Genomic DNA, 6,766 nt, shown 5'->3' on the forward strand with positions numbered 1-6,766 from the left:
AAGTGTAATGCTTCCATATACCTGCGGTTCTTTGACGTTTATTAACAGAAGGATTGATAGTGCCGGTATTACTAGCATCATCAACCGAGACAGAGGCAGCTTGAGAGCTAACAGTATCTAAATTTGATTGCCTCTCATAGTCAAATTCATCATACTCGCGAGACATGACTGAAATAAAAAAAAACAGCATTTATAACTTATAAGTACCAAATTAAGTGACAGATTCTACTAATAGTGAGCAATTAAGCATGCATTGTCTCATGTGACTGACACTGAAGTCACGACAGTGAATCCTATTCACTCAATACCAAAATTCAACTAAATAGATAGTTCATATTTCAGAATTTTATTTGCACTAGTCAATGTTTCAAAATTCAGAATTATACAACAAACGTTATTACAACATATATCCTAACAGAATATAGAAAGTTATATACGATACAGTCACATATGTGTACATTTTAAGTACTAACTTTAAGCCAATCATATACAATGCTTGTATTCCAACAATATGGGTTAAAAATATAAAGCTAAAATCCCAATAAATAAACAATGCATGTATTCCAACAATAATAATCACATAATCTGAACAACCCATCATCATTACTTTTAAATCGAGCATAATAAACAACAAAACAGCACAAATCTACCATTTTCCCGTAAAAAACAAAAATACAATCAACAACAGATTTTACTCATTTTAGGCATATTTCGACTATATTCAAGCAAGAACAACAACAATAATCAAATACAAAAACAGAAAAACTGTATTAAAAAAAACAAAAAGGAAAAAGTAATTACCTTTGACGGCTTGAAGGAGATTTGAAGATGGAGAACTACCTGAACTGGAGATCAAAAGAAAAAATCAAGAATGTAGATTATCAGAACTTGAAATAAAAAAAAAAAAAAAACCGAAACGAAAACGAAAAAAATCGAATAAATTAACAAAAAAATTACCTTAGGGTTTGACGGCTTGAAGGAGAGGAAGATTTGAAATCAGAAATTAGAAATCAGAACTTAGATCCAAAACAAAAATGAAACGAAAACAAAAACCCTAAATAAACAAACCGAAACAAAAACGAAAAAAATCAAAACGAAAACAACAAAAATTAACAAAAAAACGAGAATGTAAAGCGAGAAATCAGAAATGTAGATCCAAAACACAAATGAAACGAAAACAAAAACCCTAAATAAACAAACCGGAACAAAAACGAAAAAAATCAAAACGAAAACAACAAAAATTAACAAAAAAAACGAGAATGTAAAGCTAGAAATCAGAAATGTAGATCCAAAACACAAATGAAACGAAATTGAGCTTGAGATTCTTGAGAATTTCAGAACGAAAGAGTGAGAAACTGAGAAGTTAGAGAGAGAAACTATGACAGATTGTGAGATTGAGAGAGAAACGGCTGAATGAGTGAATGAGAATGGTTGAGAGAGTGAGAGTGGGTTTTTTTTCTAGGTTTAGGTTTTACTTCAGTTGATCTAACCGTCCATATTCAATCTCAACATCTAAGTTAGATCTAACCGTTCATTTTTTTTTTATTTTTTTTTGTAGATTCTAGAATATTCATCTAGATCTAACGGTCTAGATTTTCTTTGTGCTTTTCTAGGTCTTTTTGACCGTTTTTTTTAATTATTTATTATTATTATTATTATTATTATTGTTAGTATAATTATTTGTTAATATTATTATTATTACTAGTTTACTACTACTATTATTATAATATTATTATAATTATTATTATTATTATTATTACTATTATTATTATTATTATTATTATTATTATTATTATTATTAGTTTATTACTTATAAGTTATAAATTGTAAGAAACGCAAATGTTTCAAAATTGAAATTGATTCAATACGACATAGTTAATGACTTAATGAGTTAATGGCTTAATTCTCATCAATATGACAATATCTGACATCTGTGAGTCTGTGATTGTATATTAGTATATATAATAAACTATAAAACTAATAATAACTTAATAAGTAATAATACTAATAACTAATAAAGTAATGAAAATCTAACCATTGTTTTTCATGGGCATTCAATCTAACCGTTGTATATTTGACTATTCGTACATTAGTATTGCATAATGCTTTCATCACCACTTTAATTAGTGATTTCGTGATTTCGTCCATTTAACTTATTAAGTTGTTTGAGTTAGTAATCTAAATAAAGTAACAAACTAAATAACGAATCCATTTAATCTCGTGTAAGTTATAATTTATAAGAAATGCAATGTTTGGAAATGGAAATTGATTCAATACGATATTGTTAATGTATATGTAATTATATTATTATGTATATGGTGTATATCATATCGTACGAATGTACGGTTGGTATCATTATCATACTATCATAAGTATCATTGCCTCATTGAATTATTGGTATGTACTATAATCGATAAACATATTTAGTTATTTACATATCTGATCATTAAAACTTAAAAGTTTAAAAACACTTGTTGATCAATCTAATTGAATACTTGTACATTCTTAATTATCGATTTATCGTATTATAAGTATCAACTCATTAAATCATGGTCATGATTTCGTGATTTCGTCCATTTAACTTATTAAGTTGTTTGAGTTAGTAATCTAAATAAAGTAACAAACTAAATAACGAATCCATTTAATCTCGTGTAAGTTATAATTTATAAGAAATGCAATGTTTGGAAATGGAAATTGATTCAATACGATATTGTTTATGTATATGTAATTATAGATTAATTATTATGTATATCATATCGTACGAATGTATGGTTGGTATCATTATCATACTATCATAAGTATCATTGCCTCATTGAATTATTGGTATGTACTACAAATCTACAATCGATAAACATATTTACGTATCTGATTATTAAAACTTAAAAGTTTAAAACACTTGTTGATCAATCTAATTGAATATTTGTACATTCTTAATTATCGACTTATCGTATTATAAGTATCAACTCATTAAATCATGGTCATGACGCGATCTTTAAAACAATTATGAATTCAATTCATGACCCAAACCGCTTATAAACCGAACCGACATGATCCAAACCGTTCATAAACCGAACCAATTGAACTGTGTAAACCCTCTACTAAACCGGACCATTTCAAACTGAACCGACATGATTCGCACCGTTTATAAACCGAACCGATATTGACCCGGGTAAATCCGCCCCTAAACCGACCCATTTCAAACCAAACCGGCTTGATCCAAACCGTTTGTAAACCGAACTGACATTGACCCGGGTAAACCCGCCCCTTAAACCACCCCGTATCAAACCGAACCGACATAATCCGAATCGTTTATAAACCGACCCGCTTATGACCCAAACCGAATTTAAACCGCAAAGAAATAAACCGAAACCAAACCGAGCCGTGACTAACCCAAACCGAACCAAACCGACTCGCCAGCTAAACTAAACCGTTTCAATCCGAACCGCTCCAAACCGAAACCGACTCAAACCGAGGTCAAACCGAACTGCCAGACCGAAGTCCCACCCCTACCCTCATATTTGCCCCTTTTGTAATTCACATGCTGAAACACAGGATCATCTGTTTCTAAATTGTCCATTTATTAGACAGTATTGGGATGCAGATATCGTTAGTCATTGGATGGGAACTCAAGTTAATACCCCGAATCTCCTTACTCTTTTTCGGGACATTAGTCATAATGTTAACCTTCCTGTAAAAAAGATTATTGTTTCTTTATGGAGTATATGGAAAGGTCGTAATGCTCTTATTTTTAGTCATATCCCCTCTACTAATATGAGTATTTATTCTAGAGCTTTCAAAATATTTACAGAATGGAATATTCGTTCTCATCTTGACTCTTTTAATGACATTGTTCCCAAGACCCATTCTCCTCTTTACCATAAAACCATCCAAGTAGCTTGGTCCCCTCCTGCCCCTGGTGTTTTCAAAATTAATTTTGATGGTTCTGTTTGTAATAACTTTGGGTCAGCCGGAGTTGTTATTAGAGATTATACAGGAAATAATGTTGTTAGTCGTGCTTATAATCTTGGTACCTTGACTCCTATTATTGCAGAAGCTACAGCTCTGTGTAACAACAGTCTTCTCTTAGCTATTGAACATAATATACGAAAACTTTTTATTGAAGGTGATAACCTTTTAATTATAAATATTTTGCAGGATAAAGCACGTTGTCCTTGGAAAATTCAATTGCTAATGAATGACATTAAGAAGTTGTTGGCTCACTTTGAGGTTGTTTCTTCTTGCCATGTGTATCGAGAAGCTAATCGTGCAGCAGATTATGTTGCAACTATAGGTCATCAAATTTCAGGCTATGTAAACATTGACCCTAATGTAGATGCTAATTTTTCTTATTTTATTTCTTTAGATAAGTTAAGGTATAGTCTTGAGAGAAGACTTACCTAACTTTTGTATTTTTCTTATCAAAAAAAAAAAAAAAAAAAAAAAAAAAAAAAGCATACATGTTTTGCTCTTAAGCCTGCTCTTTTTTAATGTTTTTTTTTTTTTTTTTTTTTTTTTTGGGCTTTATCGATTTTTGAAGGGTATTTTTACAATTGAATACTCCGTATATCAGAAATTTTCAAGAATGGTTGAAAAAAGAAAATTAAATAACACAAATTCTAATATGCACAGATGCACTTGCAATTTACATATATAAGTAACTGGCCTTTAAGATCTATATACATTATGCATGCGATAATTTATGAAATTATATATTTTAACTAATTAATATGCTTTTGTTACATGTATATAATGGAAAAAAATGTTAAACATCCGCGGATGTAAAAATGATGAAGCTAGACAATTGAGCTCGTTATCCCAACTAATGAAATTTCATTGACAATATTTCATCGTTAACACATGAACATCAATACTAATGTGGAATTTAAAATTAAACAATATTAAATTTACTTATATATATTATTCATAAATTAAGTTAATAATTTATGAAAGATAATTTTCATTGTATAAATTATTTCATTGATTGAAAATTTAGAACATGTATTAATTGATGGATTTTATACTCAAAAAATAAATAATATACTCTTAATTTATTTATTTTTAGACTTAATTCAAGGACTTCGTAATTGATTTTTTGTTTTATGTAATTTTTGCAGATTGATTAATTTTTTTTTTCATGTACTGATTGATTGATTGATTGATTGATTGCTTTTTGTTTTTTCCTAGAATCTCTAACCACTTGAGTTATTCTCTACTCTTTTATTCCAATAGTTTGCACATAACATTTAACGGATGTAGTATTATTTTTAAAGACAAATGTTGTACAACCCAAAACTGATCCCCGAATCCAAATTATCCTAAAGGGTGAAACGGGTGGAACACAAAAAAAAAGACAAATGTTGTCGGTTGTTACAGTAGCAGTGATCAAGTTGGCTTAGCCCGACCCGGCCCAAATTTGGGTGGGTTTTAATTGTGGCCCAAAGTTGACAAAGTACTTTAAGAATTGTAGTTAATTTTTGACCCGGCCCAAATAGTTTGCTAGGTCCGATCTAACATTATTGGTTTTGAACAAGCATCAGCCCAATCCAACCCAGTCAACACATAAGTGGCTTTCGTTTCCTTTGAACCAGTCCGCCTACGATCACTTCTTGTCACACCATGTGATTGAACACACACAAAATAGAATAGATAGTAAAAAAAAAAAAATAATGAAATAGATAAAATAGTGGGGTTGGTGAAAATAAAAAATAATAATAATAATAATAAAATAGATAGTAAAAAACCAAAAGAAAATGAAACAAATATTTAAAAACGACCGAAAAAGAAAAATGGAGCAATTATTTAAAAACGGAGGGAGTATTTCAATACACATCATAGATATTATCTATTACGAAGTAGATGGTTTATAATGAAATAATTTATATGTGAGGCCAAATGTTTTTACCCATTTTAAAATACGGAGTAGTCCACGCATTTTAATATTTTCTAGTATATAATAGTCAAATTTCTAGTATAGTTTGTTCGAAATAGCTGTTTAGGTATATAATACAAAGTAATCAAATTTCTAGTATAGTTTGTTCGAAATAGCTGTTTAGGTATATAATACAAAGTAATCAAATTTCTAGTACAATTTGTTCGAAAATTAGACTGGTTTCGACCTTTTTCTTTTGTTTAACTTTAATTTTTTTATCTTAATTGCAATTATTATATACATAGTTTGGATGAGTGAGATTTGACAGCTAAAAGTCTTAACAAATACATATCAAGGGTCTATTCACATTTACTGAAATGAGTTGAACTAAACTGAACTGATTGGAGCTGAAATGAACTGAATTGATTGAAGCTGAGCTGAACTGAATATTTTATGAAAGAGAAAACTTAAGAGCTGAGCTTAATTGATGTGAAATTAAGTAAATGTGTATAGGCCCCAAATCGAATTTACAAATTTATGACCGTTATTGTGAATGAGCGAGATCTGACTTCCAACATACCTTTTCCATGTGGTAGTTTAAGACAACCTTCCAAGAGGTCTTGCAATCTATCAATTGTGTAACTGAGATCCGACTTTCAACATACCTCTTCCGTTTAGTAGTTTAAAACAACCTTCGAAAAGGAGGTCTAAGTAATCTGTTTGTGATTTCGAGATGATTATTTGGATTTTTGAGACGGATTTTAATCTAATTTAGAAATAAAACAAAAACAAATCTAAAAGGTACGTGAAGCCAAATTAAAGAAGCAGAATGATGCCACCATATACTATATACTTATAGTATATACTCGGACATATTATCCAATATTGTTACACGCA

The sequence above is a fragment of the Chenopodium quinoa genome, unplaced genomic scaffold, assembly GCF_001683475.1.
Source record: "Chenopodium quinoa cultivar QQ74 unplaced genomic scaffold, ASM168347v1, whole genome shotgun sequence".
In the NCBI taxonomy this organism is placed as follows: Eukaryota; Viridiplantae; Streptophyta; class Magnoliopsida; order Caryophyllales; family Amaranthaceae; genus Chenopodium; species Chenopodium quinoa.